Source organism: Castor canadensis, chromosome 9 (assembly GCF_047511655.1).
Source record: "Castor canadensis chromosome 9, mCasCan1.hap1v2, whole genome shotgun sequence".
Lineage (NCBI taxonomy): Eukaryota > Metazoa > Chordata > Mammalia > Rodentia > Castoridae > Castor > Castor canadensis.
Window position 1 is genome coordinate 61,674,793 of NC_133394.1, and position 20,081 is coordinate 61,694,873.

The 20,081-nt window shown below is 35.1% G+C and overlaps 1 pseudogene; it reads right to left on the reverse strand.

Annotated features, from left to right (window-relative positions):
• Positions 1-17,495, reverse strand: part of LOC141410797 (bifunctional heparan sulfate N-deacetylase/N-sulfotransferase 3-like) — a 74,060-nt pseudogene extending 56,565 nt beyond the window's left edge.
• Between the last annotated feature and the right edge of the window lie 2,586 nt (positions 17,496-20,081).

The following is a 20,081-nucleotide window of genomic DNA, read 5'->3' on the forward strand; positions in this document are numbered from 1 at the left end:
ATGATTTCTTTAAATAAATATCCCAACAGGCATTTATTGAACGAGCCTGTGCATGTCACTCTGTGATAGGAACAGTATGCCACATAATCTTATCATGAGGGGCCAATCACTTGATGCGAAAGCATGCATGTGAAATGCAAAATGGGGAACAGCTTGTGATCCAGAACTTCAAGTGAGACGTTCATGAATTAATTTAGGAATACGACATTTCCTAAAAATAATGAATTCATTCAAACTCTCAGATCTTTTCTGTGACATCTAGGCATATCTGAGGCATGTCCTTAATAATGAGGTGCCTACTGGACTTCTTTATTCCCTATTCTCTTGTCTTTTCCTAGATGATTTCATCCAGTGCCAGGACTTTAAATGCTACTAACGTGCTAATGAGTTCTGTATTTCCACCTGAATTCTTCAACTCAAGACTTGAATACCCAAGTGTCTAAAAGGTGTCACAACCATAGCAAGTATAGAAAAGAACTCTTTGTCCCCTTATTAATAACTAGCACTATGAGACAGGCATTATTCTAAGCACTTTACATGTATTTAACCATTTAAACCTTGAGGCACACTTAAAATAGATGCTGTTATGATTTTGATTTTACCCAGAAAGTAAAGAGGGTAATTAACTTGGCCAAGTTCCTAAGACATGAAAATGAGGTGCAAATTTAGTCTATTCCACAGGGCATGTCTCAAAACCACCACAGCACACTCCTTCTCTCAGTGCTCTCCAGCACAGGAAACACATTTTTGTCAGGCTGACCAAGATATTACCCTTGATTCCACTCTTTCTTAATGTTCCCCACACACTATGAATTAGCAAGTTCTTTCAGCTCCATCTCCAATATATGTCAACCTGTCCCACTAACTTCTCACTATTTTTCTTATCATTATCACTTGTCTGGTCTACTGCAATGGCCACCTGAGTGGGTTTTACTTGTAGTCTATTCTCTACTTGACAGCCAGTACAGTACAGCTTGTACAGTGATATGTATGGGAACATATCACTACCTTTCCAAAGAACTCCAATGAACTCTCTCTATGGCTTACCAGATCCCACATAATCTGTTCCCTGCTTGCCTTTCTGAATGTGTCTCATCTCAGGCTCTCTCACATCCGTCACGCTTCCATTCTCTCTGGCCACTACAAGCTTGCTCCATAGGAGGGACTGCTTCCTTTGCATAGATCTCTTTTGTTTTAGATGTTTGTGTTTACTGTAGTCTTTTCTCTTTCAGGTCTCAGTTCCATGTCACATCAGAACAGATTTCCATACCCAGCTTCTTCAATCAGCATTCTTGCAGCCACTCCCATCCCCAGCAATCCAATCTTCTTGTTTCACTGACCCTGTTTTATGTTCTTCATAGCTCTCTTATCTCTGTCTAAGATTATTTAATTTGTTCACATGTTCATTTGTCTGTCTTCTCTCATTAGAGGTAATATGTATGTTAACATAAAACTTGGTTTTTGTGCTGTCACTGTATCACCAGCTTCTAGAAGATTACTCTGTATTGTAGACACCAATTAATACTTCTTGAGTGATTGACCAAAAATAATCTCATTTTCTTCAGAATTATGATTTTATAACTATCAAATATTTAGAAAGCATTTACTCATTTTAGAATTCCTTCCAAGGTGCTGCTCAAATATTCCCTATCAGTGAATGATTTGCTCATTAAAGAAAACAAATGATAATCTGGGCACTGGTGGCTCATGCTTGTAATCCTGCCTGATTGGGAAACTGAGATAGAGGATCATGGTTCTAACCCAGCCCAAGCAAAACAGTTCATGAGACCCCATTTCAACCAGTAGCCGGGTGCAGTGTGCCTGTCACCCCAAGTTATGCAGGAGGCTGCAATCTGGAAGATCAAGGTTCCAGGCCAGCCTGGGCAAAAAAAGTTTGGAAGACCCTATCTCAATGGGAAAAAGCAATGCATGGTGGCACATAGCTTTCATTCCAGCAACAGCAGGAAGCTTAACATATAGGGTTGATGGTCCAGGCTGGCCTGGGCAAAAAGCATGAGTCACCAAAATAAACAGAGTAAAAAGGGCTGGAGGCATGAAGCATGACTCAAGTGGTAGAATGCTTGCTTCACAAGAGCAGAGTTCAAGCCCCAGCAACTGCTAAAAATAGAAAAAAAAGGAAAGAAGAGAGAAAGAGAGAGAAAGCCAGCCTACTGGTATTAAGCATTTAACTTAGCTTGTCATTCTCACAGATGACACACATGCTGCAAAGTGGTCCTTACTTTAAAGATGTGAACTGATAATGAAAGGCAGTAAGAAACCTGCCCAGGAACGTCAGCTAAAAAGGGGCCAGCTTGCAGTTTGGACCCACAGTGATCTGTCTGACTTTCACTCCCAAGTTCCTTTTCAGCAGGAATATTATGTTCAGCTATGTAACCAGTAACGAAAAATAAATAAACAGAAAGATGAAATGACAAAGAGCTTTTCAGTTTACAAAATGTGAAAGTCAAGAGGAGAATGGTTAAGTAGCCTGAAAATTTGGGGAGGTAGAACAAAATGATCATAGATTTAGTAAGAGCAAGGGGCTGGGAAATTTGTTTTAGAATAAAGACAAGCTTATTAAACATATTAAAATAACAAATGGTAGAGGGTGATTATGCAAATATTGTTAAAATATCTTAACTGCATTATATAATAGAAGAATAATAAGTTATTCAGGGAAAGGAGAGTGTTTTGAGATGAGATGCCTCACCTGAAGAGGCTGAGGCCGGGGAAGCTGAGTATACCTCAAAATGCCCTTCATTGGAGTGGTCAGATATGCCTGCACACCACTAATTCTCAGAAGAGCATGTTCTACATGCATGTAAATGCAAAAATGATACCTGTTGAAACTGTTCCAGGAATTAGGGGAGGGGGCATGGGGGAGAACAGAGGAGATGGGGAATTCAGGTATGATATATTTGATACATTGTAAGAACATTTATAAATGCTAAAATGTACCCACACACAGTCCAAAAAGAAAAAAATGATTCACAAGTATTAATACCAATCAAATATAAACAACCACAGATCACGTTCATTTTATTCAAAATTGAATTTTGAATTCGTATCTATTTATAACAAAATGATACATATCCTCTATGAAACATGCTTCAAGTCTTATTTTATTCTGTAATTGAAAATTCAATAGAAACTCAAATATTTGTAGTAACATTTCCCCTAATGTTTATGTGTTATTTTGAAATAAGCTGTTTACCTGAATACTAGAGAAGGAACTACATGTTTAAATTGATAAACAAGCTACCTGATATAACTATTTACTTCTTTAATAATTAATAAAAATAATTGAAAGAATTATTTGATAGGGGAAGACATCAACATATCAACTAACAAGGCAAGAAATGCTTGCTTGCTTTTATGTGTTCAATGTTGTTTCAGATTTGACAGATCTGATGGTCATGAAAAATGCAGTATACAAAATTCTAAGTTATAGCTTTAGAAAGCATCTTCCACCCATCCTTTCCAGTGAATAGTTGTTTGTTTTCTCTTTTGCTTGTTCTATCCCACTTTCTATCATGTTTTTGACTTTTATTGTCACTGTTTTTATATCTAATTCCTTTGTGTGTTATACATTTACTGTAGCTGTAAAATTCATGCTTATATTGAAGTGCTTAGTACAATAAAAATGTTATCATTGTTCAGGATTTTAAAAAAAAGAGAGTGTATTCTACTCACTCTATCACCCCACCTAATTACTCCATTCAAGTCACTTGGTGCGGGCTTTCCTTGCAAATGTTCTAAAAGATCTCAGAGTTGGTAAATTCAATGTTCTAATCTCAGAAAAAGGAACAAATCCAGAGATAATGACTGGAGATAATGACTGGAACCTCATTATCTGTAGGTTCACTCCAATCTTGCAATGTACCCATGGAGAAAGTGGTGTGGTTATGCTCACTGCCATATTTGCAGGGGGAGGGATGAGCTCTGCAGGCTTGCCTGTCACTAAGCTGGTTGCTGCAGGAGCAGAGTGCCAGGCACTGAGACCTGGTGTCTTCTGGTTAGTTGTATGACCTGGTGGTTACATAAGCTTTCACTTTCTGTGATGTTCATGAAGTCCTTTTTATTTAATTTGTAAGAACCATCATGTAGCTTTCAGGGAATATGAATGCAAAAAAGTATAAATCAACTAAGAAATATACTGCTATATTTACAAAATATGAAATAAGAGGAAAAATGATTGGCTGAGAGACCTGAAAACATAAGGAAACTAATTTCTCCCTTTAATTACACACATGAGTGAAAATAATTAAAGTTGTGGGGGGAAAGGCCAAAACGTTGTTTCTCTAAGTGGTTCATGTCTTTTTCTTTGTGAAGAGATAATATCGTGCATACTAGTAACAAAAAATAAACACCCTAATGGAATAATGGACAAAGGACAATTTTCAAAAGAGAAATATAAATGAACAATAAATGTGGTATTAACCCTGTCACAGTTAAATAGAATGAATTAAAAATAATGAAATAAAAAGTTTTACATGTCAGATTTTCGAACATTAAATGTTGACTAAATTTAATGTTTGAAACGTTAGTGTGTAGTAGAACTAAGAGATTTTTTTATTTTGCTTTTTTCCTTGTTTTCTATATTGATTTATTATTGTCACTGCAAATTTAAGTATCAGTATATATTTGAAAACAAAATTCATTTCCATTTTGGGCATTTTGACAATAACATAAAAACCAACTAACCCAAACAATCCTAACTGTAGCTTCACTTAAGACAAATGTTTGAATCTCTGTTTATAGTTTCCTAAGGTAAATTTTCTTTTTTACATTAAAAAATACTACCCTCCCAACATTTTTTAAAAAAGAATCCTCCAGTATGATACCTCTATCTCACCTATAATTTTTTATTTTTTTATTTTCATATCTTGGAATCTTGTATAAAATTTTATTTACAAACAATTTTTACAGATACAGAAATTGTGTTCCATATTTCTACTGAGGATTATATGTGCCATAAACTGTACTGAGTACTTTATAAATTTCATCTCCATGATTTATAAATTGGAGATGCTATTTTTATATCCATTTTATAGATAACAAAAGTAAGATTTTGTGTTTCAGAGAGAATCCCAGTTGACTTGACTCAAAGCCTAATCTTCAAACTACCAAGCTAAGATTTCACAATTATATTTGAATGATTACAGTAAAAACCAAAATAAGTAAATAAAATATAAATGGTGGTTGATGCTAGGTGATCAAATTGTGGAAGCTCTGCTTTCTTCTTTTTTATGATTCCTACATCTCCTTCAGTAAGATTATTGTTTAGAATCAGACAGAATTTCTTGACAATGTGGGTAAAAGAGCTCTGAAGACAAGGTCTGCAGTGACCATGTAAGTTTTGTGCACAAACCAAGACAAGAAACATCACGGGGGTGACCAAGTAATATCTCACCTATAATTTACTCCAATTTGAGTTCATGATTTCCTTGATATTTCGTTATACCAAAGCACATTCAATTAGACAAGAAAACTAAAAATAATTAAACCCCCCATCTCATACACATGCACACACACACACACACACACACACACACATTGGTCCTTCTGCTAAAAAAAAATCAAATTTCTCTATCACACACACACACACCACTCCTTCCTCTAAAAAAATCAAATTTCTCTATGCTGATTCTTAAACCTCTTATTATAACTCTCTCTGCTTCTAGAGTCTCTTCTTTTCTAACTGATCTGATTTATAGGTTCCTCCAAGATCACAGAGGCAATGTATTTTTTACTACTTTACTTTAAAATTATCCAATGTACTTTCATTAGGCAATATTAAGCCACCCATTTATGGAATCACTGTCTCGAATCCTCTGCTTCTTATGTAAAATCTACCTTGTCCATCTCCACAGTCAGTTTTACGTGAATATGCATTTGCCAAATTATGCTATAGTTTTTTTAAAACATTAAAAATTAGTAAAAACAACACGTCTTCCAGCAGCAGGTTGAAATCAGTAATTCTATTGTGATTGCTTACTTATTTATATATATTTGTAATTAAATATTTTTATACAACATGATTTTAGCATACTTTCTACAGAGAAAGACAGTAGGACCCATGTCTTCATATTTTGAAATAATATCAAATTCAGTCTATCTAAACCACTGTTTCTTCAGATGTGTGTTTCTACCATCTGTGTTGGAATCATCTAGGTAAACTGGGTTCTCTCCAGATTGACTAAGACTCACATTGATAAGTGATCAAGTACATCTAAATATCTGAGTGAAAGAATGCTTAAGATGAAACTAGTGGCAGATTCTTGTACTGTTTCTTTAAATATACTGTAGCACCCTGCTTTTTGTTCATTTACAAATTACAAGTTGATTCATCCTTGGTGATTTTAACACTTGTCTGTGTTTTTGGCTTGTCAACAATAAAAATACAGTTATGAACAGTTGACTATGTCATCTGTGAGTGACTTGAAAGGTTGGTTTAAATTCGGTAATGATTTTGCTCTTGAAAAGCTTTCAGTCATAATAGAGAGCCAGATTGAGATGTGTTGATGGCCTGAAAACAAAGATGTGTGGTAAATTGCTTGCTCTCTGAGGCTCTCCTTGCTCTTGAGGATGTGGCATTGATATTGTGTCAATTGTTAAGTACAGAGCATTGAACACAGGTCCTCCCATGCCTCTGCCAAGGATGTACCTCCTGTCACTGCCTCCATTAGAGACAAAACCCATTTAGGGAAAGTGGCTTTTTCAAGTGGAATGAGCAGCTGTGTCTTCTCTGAGAATGATGATTGAACACTGATCAGTTCTTGTGAAGTTACAAGTTACAGTACCATTGGAGATCTAGTTCTAGCTAGAATAAAAAATAAATTTTTCACTTCCATTGTTCATTCACCCTTCATTTAAAACAGTGACATATCCTGCTTTAGGAAAGAAATAACAAAGATTGGGAACATCTTTTTCTCCTCTCTCTTTACTTCTTTTAATGCTTTTTACTGCATTTCTAGAATAGATTAGAAAATTATGCAAAAATCCTTTGACTATTAAACTATTTTGTCAAAGCAATTACACTAAAGTTAAAATGGGCTTTCATTATGCCTTTTTGCTCCTGAAAATATTGTCAAATAATTTTGTGAAAATTTCCTAAAGGTATTTTTCAGTATATCAGAAATCTAAGACTTGCAGGATATAGGTGTTACTTATTCTGATACCAGCAACTTTAACTTTTGAGCAGTTTACTGTCAAAACCACTCAGTTCATTTCCTCAGCATATCAAGCAAGAATAAGTTGTCTTTCTTTCTATTTGAACTCAAATACTCATTTCTTATTATTCTCAGAGGAGGAATGGCTTAGTTATTTCTTGTAATGGTGGTATACAGAGTATTGAATCCAAGATAAAGAATAGCAAAGAATTTATATTTCTTATTAGCTTGGGTAGATCACTGTTCACTGTCTTAACCAGCAGCTGGTTTAATTTCTGTGTGCAACATTTTTTTCCTTTCTTTCTTCGGAAAGCTGATTCTATATATATATAGTTATATATATATATAGTTCAGTATATATATATAACTATATATATATATATATATATATATATATATAGTTCAGAGAAAGAAACAGAGACATATAATTACCTAAAAATAATGATGTAAGTATGAAGGATAAGAAAAGAAACACTATTGTACTAATCCAGACACCAGGAAACCAAAGCAAGGAGCTAAAGGGAGGAGGGATAAGCAGATGGAAGAGAATTTATTGTTGTTTTTAGATTGGGTCAATTAGAATACAGATTTCAAAGAAATAAATAAAATAAGCTCACTGAAGCTAAGGTGGATGCAGGAACATAGATAAAGTCAAAGAGAATAAAATGGAAGAGGTGTGATGAAAATGATCACCAGAGTTTAAGTAACTGTGTTAGTCTCAATCAACTGTCGTTTAAAATTACATTATTGTTCTCACAATGGATGCACTCCTAGAGAAATGACAGTAGAAACTGCTAAAGTAGTGAACTGATGATAATCACATACCTGTTCCAACTGAGTGGACTTTGGAGAGCTAAATTCCCTAAACCACCTAAGTGAAGAGAGGGTTACTTGCTTGCCCATGTTGGCCTTTACAGAGTTAAGGTGTATGTTAATTGGCCTAATTCCCCAACTGACTCTTGAGTCAGCTAAATTAATGATTCGATCATATGTATGCTATTAAAACTGCATTTCCTGGTGAGAAGAATAATAGCAAAGTAGTGGAAGTCTTTTGGGGCAGAGGATGGTTTGAGCCACGATAGGAATTGCTAGCATGATTATTTGAAAAGCATGACATGTGGCACACAGAGTGTCTCTCCTACCATCCCTGCCAAGACAACCACACTTAATTCCTGGTACCTGGGATATGCACCTTATGTGGCAAAAAAGATTTTGCAAATAAAACTAAGTTAAGGACCTTGATATATTCTAGATTATGTGTCCTTAAAAGCAGAGGAACTTTCCCAATTTTAGTGAGAGAACAACTACATGAGAGAGATGTAGTTAAGAAAGAAGGCATAGAGGGATGAAACACTGCTGCCTTTGAAGGTGAAGAACGAGCATGTGAGTTTGGGAATGTGGGCACACTGTAGAAGAAAAGATGAGGCAATAGATTCTCACTGGAACCTTCACAAAGGAGCAAAGTCCTCAGCTCAGTGAGACCAGTGTTGGAGCTCTGACCTCTAGAGCTGTAAAATGATAGACTTCATAGTGAGTTTGTATTATTGCTATGAGTCAATATCTACTTTGTATTTAAGTCTATAGTTTCATTATACATGATTGTCTATAAAAGTTAAGAACAAAAAAATGCTTCAGCTATTAATTCGTATTTCACCAAGTGACAACACTTCAGAATTTTCTCTGACTTTTCCTATTTTGTTTGTGTGCTTTTGAAAAAATTTAGGAATGCCTGTCTAAGGCACCTTAAAACATCATAGACTTTAAAATTTGAGTATATGAAGAAAGAAAAAGTTGACTGAATTCTGAGCATTTCTGTTCTTTAACTGAGCTAGCACCTACTGTATGCTACTGTATCACCTTAATTTGCCCCAACTGTAACAGTTACCAGAATTGCAGGCAAAATGTCTAAAAAGAAAATTCATGTCTAGGAAGCACAACTTTTGCAAAGTCAAATCTTAAAATAAACCTTACCTTGAGTCCAAGGCATTTCAAGATGTGATTGATAACTGATGTTTTGTTCCGAATTTGCAAGTAAATTCTTGGTAAAGACTCAGATATGAATCATGAAACCATAATAGAAATTTTAAGGATATAATTTTCTATAAAGTAGAGTTTGGTGGGAAAGAATTGGTATGGTATAGTACTGTGTTACGTCCACAACTGTGAAACTATGAAGTGGAAAAGCTCAGATTCTAGCGTCAGGCGGACCTGTATTTTGAATCCTGGTAGTACCACTTCCTAGTTATAGTCTTTGTTTTATAGGATTTCTGCAACAATTAAATTGTGATAAAAGTAAAACAATATATATTCAATACGTGTTATTTATTTTGTGAGGAGTCAATTGTATAATTTATGGATCTAATAGTATAAGACATCAGCACAGAAATATAGAAGATTCTTTTATATTTTATTTTTTGCAATCATGTAATGCCAGAAGAAAGAACTCTTAACCAAGAGATGCACATAATTCAACAATGGGCATAGAGTAAAATTTTCTCCTTGTTTCTTGACTTCCTTTTATCAAAATATGTTCTTCATTATCCATTAGTGTATACTTTGAAGTCCCTAACACACTTTGAGAGTAAATGTGTGTAAGTTTGTGGGCAAACTGAATATCTTTCTACCTTAAATCCTGATTTAGAATTTTCCCCCTGAAATCTGCTAGTCCAGACTGTGAAGCATTGCCTAGTTGAGCTTTGGTGCCCTGGTCTTGATCACGTTTGGGCAGAATACAGTGCATGGGACCCTTAAAAAAAAGTAATTAGTCACCAAATATATTTTATACACTATGTGTTCATACAGCAACAACATTTTATCTTTGTAAAATGATTTAGAACTCATTCTTTTAGAATGTCCCATTGTGTAACAAATGACTCCTTAATAGTAATAGTAATGAGGATACATTCCATCTCACAATGCAATAACGAATTTAATAAGATGTATTAAACATAAATAGAGTATGGATATGAAGTCATTTTTTTCTTTGCAAAACTATTTTCTTACTTTCCTTGTTAAATTATAAAGTGATTTCCTGAAAAGTATTCCCTTACAATAACTGTATAGCAGCTAGAACACTGAGGATATTTGAGTGTGATGATAACATTGAAAGTGATTTATTTTCCTGTTTATTCTGATCACATTATATCAAATTTACAAGTATAGAATAGTGGTTTAGAATACCACCAAACAGAGTGAGGAAGAGAGATGCAAACATTTCATTTATGTTCGTAAGAACAGTCACAAGTTGCCTAACTATTTGACAATTATAAATCAATTAGGACCAGTGGAACTGGACATATTTTACTACCACAAATGCTTAGGTGATTCTCAAGGAGTCTAAGTCCTCCCAAGGTGAGCTGCATACAGTGTTCCCACAGGAAGGAACCATTAAGTAAGCATTTAAACTCAACAAAGCTATCTCTTAAGGATGAGAGTAAATAAAGACTTTATGATCCATAAAATGTGAGCTGCTTTACCATGAATAGATTCTCTTGAAAGAAACTTCTAAAGGATATAAAGAATGAGATTCATTCATTTAACAGATAAGCACTGAGCCAGGAACATTTCTAGGAGCTGGAAACACTTAAGAGTAAACAAAACATGAGAAAATATTGCTCTCTCACCAGAGAGCAGAGAGAATGAGGGAAAGGAGGAGGAGGATGTGTGATCTGGGAGATAAAGGGAAACAGATTGTAGGAACTTTGATTGTTAGTCTGGGTGAGACTGGAAGTCACTACAGGGTTCTGAGCAGAAGATGGGCATGATATCAGTTATATGATAAGAGAATCATTTTGTCTGCTCTGTTAAAACAGGGGCTGAATATGGAAGTAGGAAGTCCTAACTGACATGCAAGGGTGAGTGGATAGCAAAGAAAGCAGTAGACACCTGGCTAACTTTGGTCTTAATAAAAAAAATAACGGGTAATATCTGGGTTTAAACAACAAGAGGATAGTCCCGAATGAGAGCAGCTAGCTCATCAGCCAAAGGAAAGCAGGCATGATTGGAAATAAAGGGCTTTTACTTTTTGCCTGCTGTTTGGAGACATTGAATAATATTAGCACTTCCTTACCATACTTGTTTAAGTTTCTGGACAAACTACTAAAAGGATAGAAGTAGGCATATGCATTTCAAACCAGTAGTGGGTAGAAAAAGCAAACTGACTCAAATAAAAGTAAAGAAGGAGTAGGAGAAAGAATCAAGAAGAAACAGAATCAGTAAGACAAATATACAGCACAAATAAGAGAGCTGAAAAAATTCCTTATACATTGATGGTCTAATTAACTGTGTGTAGACTTATCTTGCTAATTAAAGACACATATTGATATGGTAGATAAAAAGCAAAATTTCTGCAGGGTGTGATGATTCATGCCTGTAATCCCAGATATCAAGGAGTGATAGGTAGAAGGATCACAGTCTAAGGCTGACAAGGGCAAAAAGTAAGACCATGTCTGGAAAAAAACAAAAAAACAAAACTTTAAAAAATGGCTGGGAGTGTAGCTCAAGTGGTCGACTGCCTACCCAGCAAACAAGTATGAGGCTCTGAGTTCAAATCCCAGTACTGCCAAAATAAAATCTACCACCACCACCAAAAACAACCCCCCATACACACAAAAAAGGAACAAAACAAAAAAATCCCTCCCCAAAACAAACAAAAAGCAAAACTTATCTAGAGGTTGTTTTCAAAACTAATTTATAGTGCAAAAACACAGGATTGAATGAGGCTGAAAATATATAAAAATAGATTAAGTCATGCTTTTCAAATAGTAGCCAAAAGGAAGATCATACAGCAAATAAATATTAGTCAAAACAGATGTAAAGGCAAATATAATAAAGGCAGAACAAAGGGTTCATTTCAACAGCAATTGGCTTTGAGAAGCCAAAGCCAATTCTTCAAAGCTTCTTGCTTATTTATGTAGTTCTGTTCAGGAGGATTTACCTTCACATGCACAAAGAAGATAATCACAGAATGATAAAACATGAAATATAATTTAAAGCATATGCGCTAAAAATAGCTTCCAAATACTGCAATAACTGATAGAATAACAAGGAAATATTTACAATCCATCATCAGAGTTGGAGAATTAAACATACCTCTTTTTCATTACCTGTCTTACCCCCCCCCACAAGAAAACCCAGAAAGAATGTAGAACCTTTGAAAATACATTTAAAAAGCTGAGCTGATAGATATATCCTGGCTGGAGACTATATGCTCTTGTCAAGTACATGAGTAATGTTATAAATAGCTATGAATTCATTGTAGATAATTTAAAGTATTGATATCAAACATGTACATGTTTCACAATATTATACAGTTAAAATGGATACCAACAAATAAAAGATAAGAAACCACAGAGATAATAGGAAGGAATTAGAAAAATATGGATTAAGGACAAAAGAAAAGGATTGGTATTATATACAGTGTATAATTCTTGACATTCATTCACACAGAGCATATAGGTAATTAGCTATTTGAAGAAATTTTTGTTTCCTTTTCTATTTTTACTTATGACAGAATAATTGATTGCAACTCCCCACTTCCCTAAACATTTGGTATGCTAAGTTCCCTTTTCACTGATTTTATGAAGCCTCTGGCTTTGCCTTAGCTAGGGTGGTGAATATTCATATGAGAAGTGAAGTCAAGCAGCACAGAGCTCACCTTTACACTCCAGTTACAGCCTGCTGGGTCAGCCCCAAGCCAAAACTGAGAAATCAGCCAAGTTTATCTTCTGAGCTTGATACCACTATTTCTCACAGCTTTCTGGCTTCCTACTATTTTTAGCACTTTCTTTTCCCTAGGCTCTTTGGGATCTTCAGTTAGAGAGGAAAATAATGATAAATTTGCTCATGACATTATATTAAAGATTTAAGAACTGCTTGCTCTCTCTTATGAAGCTGTTTTTAAAATGTGATATTTTTTTCTTTAAAGGGTTAATCACAAACTTGCACATTAAGGAATGCTGATATGTAAGTAAACAGTGGGAAAGGTTTAGGGTAGTGTGGGGGAGGGCTGCTGAGTACTTCCAGAAAGGGGTACAGATAATTCTTCATTGTGCTCAGGTGTGAGGTGTGACTGGTTGTGGTTATTTGTGTTCTGATGCTGTTAAAGTTAGAAAGGGAATGTGTGCGTATTACAGAAAGTGATGGAGGGAGAGTTACAGGAGGGAGAGAGGGAGACACATATGCTCTTTTATTTTTTGAGAGTATTCAACTGCAGAAAGTTCAGTAAAACCCTACAAGATCAGCTTTTCCAGAATGTTCCCATTCCACTTCTCTTTTGTCTTGGGACACAAATGTTACATGAATTTGTTCTATATGAATTTTAGCGCAAGAGTGAGCGAAAACTTCTGAAAGAGACTATGGGTTATTAGCATGCATTGGACCATCCTGTGCCTTCTTGTAAAACTAAAATGTTTTAATGATAGGAGTACCACTTTTTCTCTCCAAAAACCCATTCCGTAGATTTAGACTTGAAAGTCTGAGGACAGATCCTAGAGGACAGGGAATTTTATTTTATTTTTTAACATCACAAAACCAGTCCCGTAGTCCAAGAAAGCACATAAGTGCATATACATGCACACACACTCTTTCTGACTTCCATTTAATTTTATTTAGTTAGTCCTGCTCTTTTTGGGAAAAATACTCTAATTGTTCAAACAATTTTCTTCTTTGGTTCCTATAGCTTGCCTATGACTAGACTAATAAAAATACCACTTTAGATTTTTTTTTTCAATTTTCTCAAATTCTTTTCAATTTTCCTAACACTTCGAATAGAGAAAATATTTGCTCATAAAGGTAACAGTTAAATGAAAGGACTTGATTAAAATATTTCTATTAATTATGCACTATTGATGACCAAATCCTTGATCTTTCTTTCCCTGTTTTAATTAGGCCACTCCTAATTAACTTGGGATTCTCTGTGTTTTAGTAGTAAGTACTCTCAGTCCTGGGCAAACCAGGATGGTTAATCAGCTTATCACTAGTCCACTGCCAGCGCTGTCTAACTTTCTCTTCCCTCTTTCATATCAAAATTTCTCCACTGAGTACTCTATACTCTCTTTTTTCTCATCTTGACCTCTTAGTTCATTCCTGAACGTACTGTAACTGGCTTCTGTCTCTATCACTCCACACACATGAGGTTTGCAGGAGTTGTCAATGACCTTCAACATTTCCCTCAGGAGACTGGCCAGTACTCTGCTGGTGGATTTGGGACTGCTGGTCCAGCCACTTAGCTGAAGCTCTTCATTCCCATCTTCTACAGCAACACAGATTCCTGGTTTCTGACTGTTCCTTTAACCACTTATACATGGGTTATCTCCCTTTACTTATTTTCTAAAAGATGATTTCCCTAAAAATTCTACACTTGATCCTCTTCTTCTTATTACTCTACAAATCTTTTCCTGGCTGATTTCACACACTTCCATGTTGTTAACCACTCCCTATAGGATGATGACTTTCAAATCTGTACTCGTTACCCAAATTTTTCTTGTGAGCCAACAACCTATGAAACAGCTCTTATAGTGCCTTATATGCAATTCAATAAAGCTAAAATTTTTATTATAAACTGTAATGATCTCCACTATTATGCTCCTCCTCTTTGCTATTGGTATTATCATTAATGGTTCACCTCTGCCAAAAATCCTAATGTCATCTTTGACCTTACATTCTCTTTCACCTCCACTGAATTACTAAATCATTTTAGTTTTAACTCCTAAATAATGTTTAAATTGTCTTTATTCCTCCAACCTTACTCACATTTCCTAGTTTCAGAGCTTGCCATGTTTAGTCTAAATTATAGCCATCACCCCACTGTACTCTTGCCTTCAAACTCTTTCCTGCCTACTTATAGTGTCTGTTACATGGTGCCACTGTACTCACCATGTAACAGTGTTTCCCACAGCAGTTTTTATATAGGATCACGTAGATACTTTTACCTTACCATGTTGCAAGCCATCTTTCTGTTTATCTCCGTCACAAAAGAGTAAATTCATTATGAAGGGAGCTGTACTTTATCTTTGTTTCCCTTGTGCCTGCCTCTGTGCCCAGCATATGGCATGAACATCAAGAACTGAGCATATGATGCAAGCATCATATGTATTTCTATGTTTGTATTCTTTCCTGTCCTCTTTTCTAAAGGGAGGAGACCATGGTTTATCATTTTATATACATGTTATAAATACAGCTCCTTTATTAATTAATTTCTATTGAGTTAAAATCTTGTCAGGAATGTGGAACTCTTTTTTCTTGTTAGTCTTCACACTCTCCATAGTAAGTAATGCTAAGTGGTCCTTCTGATATTTTTAGCTTATTTAACTAGTGTAGTGAAAATTGCTATTATTTGCCAGATACTTAGTGACTAGAAAAATGACGCAGTATTTAAGATGATTTTTTAAATATCTAATTTAGTTCTAGATGCTCACCAAAAGGTCAAAGCTGTAGGGAATAAAAGTTGTATATCAAAAGCCCCTCACTTTTATGAGAAATCAACATGAAGTATAACAGAGATAGATTCCTATAGCATTTTGAATAGGAAACTCAGATAAATGTAGATAACTTTAATTTTGACTTTCATTAATATTAAACAACTAGTTGTTTATATAATATAACCAATTCATAATAATACCAAGCTGTCTTTAAATGATTGCTTCCTGGTTAAGGGAAGCAATTTTACACTAAGAAATATAATACAATTTAAATGCAGCACAATGGGCTTCATGAATGTACCAGAAGTGTTCACTGAAATCAAGTTAAACCCTTACATTGTGTGTGAATAAATATGCTTATACAGTCACAGCTCTCCCTGTTTTGCAGAGTTTCAAATATATGATAAGAGAAAATGAGATGCATATTAGATTTTCAAAAACATCTAACTTGATATGAGATCTGTAATTCCTGAAAATTTGTGAGAGCACTTATTTTCAGTAAAACAAATTCGCTTGATTTCATATTTAAATGGATTTTCTTAGGTTAGCAACAGTTTTCTACAGTAGGTAGTTTCTAAGAAGGAACTAAACAAAATGATTTATACTTTGTTGCTATAAATACACACAGGAAACCATTTCAAGATCTTGCCATACTCTTAATATAAGCTTCAGTTTTCTTTATTCAGAGGGAAATATATTATCTACTAGGATGAGAGATGTGGTAGCCAATTATCCCAGCTTGTCCTAGAGATTCCCAATAAAACAGAAGTTACATGTTCTAGGAAACACCTTTGTCCCAGTATAAAACAGGAAGGTGTTAACCCTGCTGAAAGATGAACTAAACTTTGAAACCTTGAGATAATAGAGTCTTACCTTAACGTCATTGGTGTTCATTTGCGTTCCTTCCTTTCCCACAAATATATCATCAATGTCCACAAGGTGTACCTGTCCAAGGACAATGTCAGCCTCTTTCCTGACAAGAAGGAGATAGCATCAATGAAGATCAGCTTGTGCAGCCAAAAGTTCAAGTTGCTTCCAAAAAGAACTCGCTGAATTCCATCATGGAGCCCTAGGTCGTGTATGATAGTGGCATAAAAAGCACCTTTAGATATGGGAGGAGAAAGGTTTTCTGGGGTCTTTACTTTGGCAAATATCACTGGTTGGTAGGCTGAGTGATTAATCTGGAAAACTGTCCAGTCAGTTCCAGGTAAAGAACCTTTTTCAAGCTTGGAAGATTTGGTCACACGAAGCAATGGAGAATGAGGATTAATACAGCAATCTTTTACTGCAAGGTTTCCATATATGGAAAAAGAGAAACCTTTTATCTGAAAGTTCTGTAGCTTCTTCCAATGACACCCACACCATATTCGACACAGTATTTATCTAAAAGGCTTCGATTCCAGGAGTCCATATTTATATACTTTAAAATATTCTCATAAATAATGAGAATATATTTGCCTTTAGTTTTGTCTGTAAGTGCCGGAAGATCTCCTTTTCCAGGAGCAATTTCAATGTAATATTGGAATCTACTTGACTCTAGAATCATAATGATGTCTTGGCCAAGCGGTGAGTACTGGCTCTCCACAAACACTAAGACTATGGGATCTGTCCTTGAGGCATCAGAAAGCCTTGCTGACTTCATGTCCATCAGCGTATATGGCAAGTGTTGGAGGTCACCACAATCCACTTCTGAAGTCATTTCAGAGAGTTCACTTTCCTGTTTGTAGCCACTGTACAGGTAGTAAGCAGAAATAACAATGCTCACCATACAAAAAGTGGCAAGCAGAATAACTGTCCTTTGAAAGTGTCTGTGAAGCTTCATGATAAAACTCATGTTGTATATCCTTTCCTTGACTATTTTTGAGAGAAGCACCATAAATGTAAAACAAACGATGGTGTTTCAGCTATTTTTTCAGCCTCAGGCAATAGTTTATGTCACCATTGCAGCACATCTGTATTGCATGATCAGGACTCACAGGAAATAGAGTGTGAAAAATAGAAAAAAATAGAATAGAATATGAAATATTCAGTGCCTAGCACTAGAATGTGCAAGCTTTTTTTTTTAAATCTTATTGACCCTGATAAGTGGCAGACTAGTGGACAGATGAACTGGCTTGAAGGAAATTAGAAAACCTCTTTCAGATGTGGTTGAGGACATGAGAGGGATGAGATGAGGAAAGTGACTCCACTGAACAGAAAAAAATAATTGAGCTAATCAGGAATTTTCTTTTGCTCTTTGAGCTCTGCATCAAACTTGGTAGATAATATCACAGACCTCTGACACCACAGAGAGTTTGCCTGAGCCATATACTGCTGTTTTCTGTCATCAAGATATGCATCATGTAATGTATGATCAAACATGTGTGTTCACTTACATGTACTGAAAGTTTATAAAAGTTTGGGTATGTTTCACTAAGTTCCACAATTAAAATGATAGTCCTTTTCTTTTCTAGAAAGTTGTTAACACAAGGAATTTTGTTACTCAATATACATTTCAAATTCATTAGAGAAACAACCTATAATAGTTACTTTCATTAGAAAAAACCCTTTTAAATGCACATATGGTTCCACAACCCAACTGATCATTTTAGAGTGAATATTTACCTAGTTAAGTTTTTCAAAATTCGGAGCAGTCATGTGGTGAGATGAATATGAGGAATAAAACACTCCCCAGTCTCCTTTGGCTCTGTTGTATTATGGATGCATTCAGGCATCGTGCATTGCAGAATGTTTACTGACAGATTCACTTTCTGTACATTCTATTTCTACTATTGAACAAAGAGCTCAGTAATCATATGAAAACATCCTATAAAGCATTTTAAAAGCATAATGAAAATAGTTGTGAAGTCACAAGAAATGCCTTGTTTTGTAATAATTCCAAATTCCTTTCAAGTCTTAGTAACTATTGGAAATTTAGTAACTTTGAAAAATAGTAAGAAAGAAGCACAGGCATTTGTTTCTTAGAACAAAAGTTTAGTAGAGTCTTACGTCCCTGGCACTGTGCAAAGAAATATCACAGATCATAAAAAAATTAAGAAATGTCTTGCCATTGTTCATAGGACAAGCTAAGTAGCTGGCAAGATAAAAAGTGGCAGGAAGCACTGTATTTGGTGTTTACCATAAGTTTAGGGTTTGTTGCACCTCTGCTTCTTAATTGTAGCATTTTAGACTCATACCTTCCAAATAAAATGTTGGAATAAATTACCACTATTAACGAATGCTAGATTTAAAATTCTGTACTATTCACTTATGAAGTAAGCAGTGATTAATACTTTGAATAATATATGTTTATCTTTGTGAAGAATATATTCTGTAATATAACTACAGGATATTTGTGATATTTATTTTGTAAATTATATGTTATAGTTTATTCATTCACATCTTTAGGGCATCTATGTTGTTCATTCAAATATTTATGGGGTAGCTATTTTTCTGTTTAAAATATACATGTTAAGCATGGTGAATTTCTTTAAAAGGTCTTGAATTTTAAAGCATAGACAATGACAAGGGTGATCATTTATGGCTATAAATTAAGGACACGTGACTGTAATGAGATGAACAAAGAAAAAGACTGTAACAAGTGGGGAATCTGTAAAATGTTCTGGGAGGATAGGACTGGGGAGTTCCCTAAAGGATGATGGGAATTCAAACACACATGTGAGATTTAGACAAGGTTATAGAGATAGCAGTGAGTACAACATTGGGCAAGGGACATGAATGAAAACTGAAAGAAATGGTGAAGAATATTAAACAACAATTTGACTAGGAACTGCTTACAGAGATGACAGGGAGATTTGATGGCACAGAACTTTATGACTGTGAAAGCTAATAGGGAAACATTAAACTTTCTGATTTACCGGAAAGTATGGTAAAGAGTTAGAATTAATGAATAACCTGGAAGATAACATAGAGCTGTCTCAGAAAGCTGAGTCTTGCAAGCCAATGTTGATGCATTTCTCACAATGTAATGCTGAAATGTTAATGATCACAGAAAAGGGAGGACAGAGGGAAGGGATAAGTCTGAGGAACGTTTCGGTTGACATGCCATGTGAGGTGCACACACAGCATCGCTCTGCCAGGGAAAATGCCATCAAGTGATCTGACGTGCTCTATAATCAATGGAATATAAAGAAGAACATTCTGCTATTAAAGCATGCTAGTTACAGGTTTAGGTGAAATTTAAGCCAACAAAAAACTAAACAGACAACTTAGAGTTGTTAACTGTAGTTATTTTCTTTTGGTGAGTAATTGTGTTTTAAAGTTGTATACATGGTTATGAACATAATCTTCTGCAAGATAATGGCAGGAAACAAAATATCACATCTTTCCATGTATGTGTTTTGATTTTAGCTGTGAATTTTTTTGACTGGATATAAAATATAGCAACACACTTTGCATTTCTGTTGGCAGTATTTCAGTTTGTTCCAATTGTCAGAAGTGATGAACTGAGAGGTCAGGAGTATTTGCTCTCACTATTTATAGCAGATAT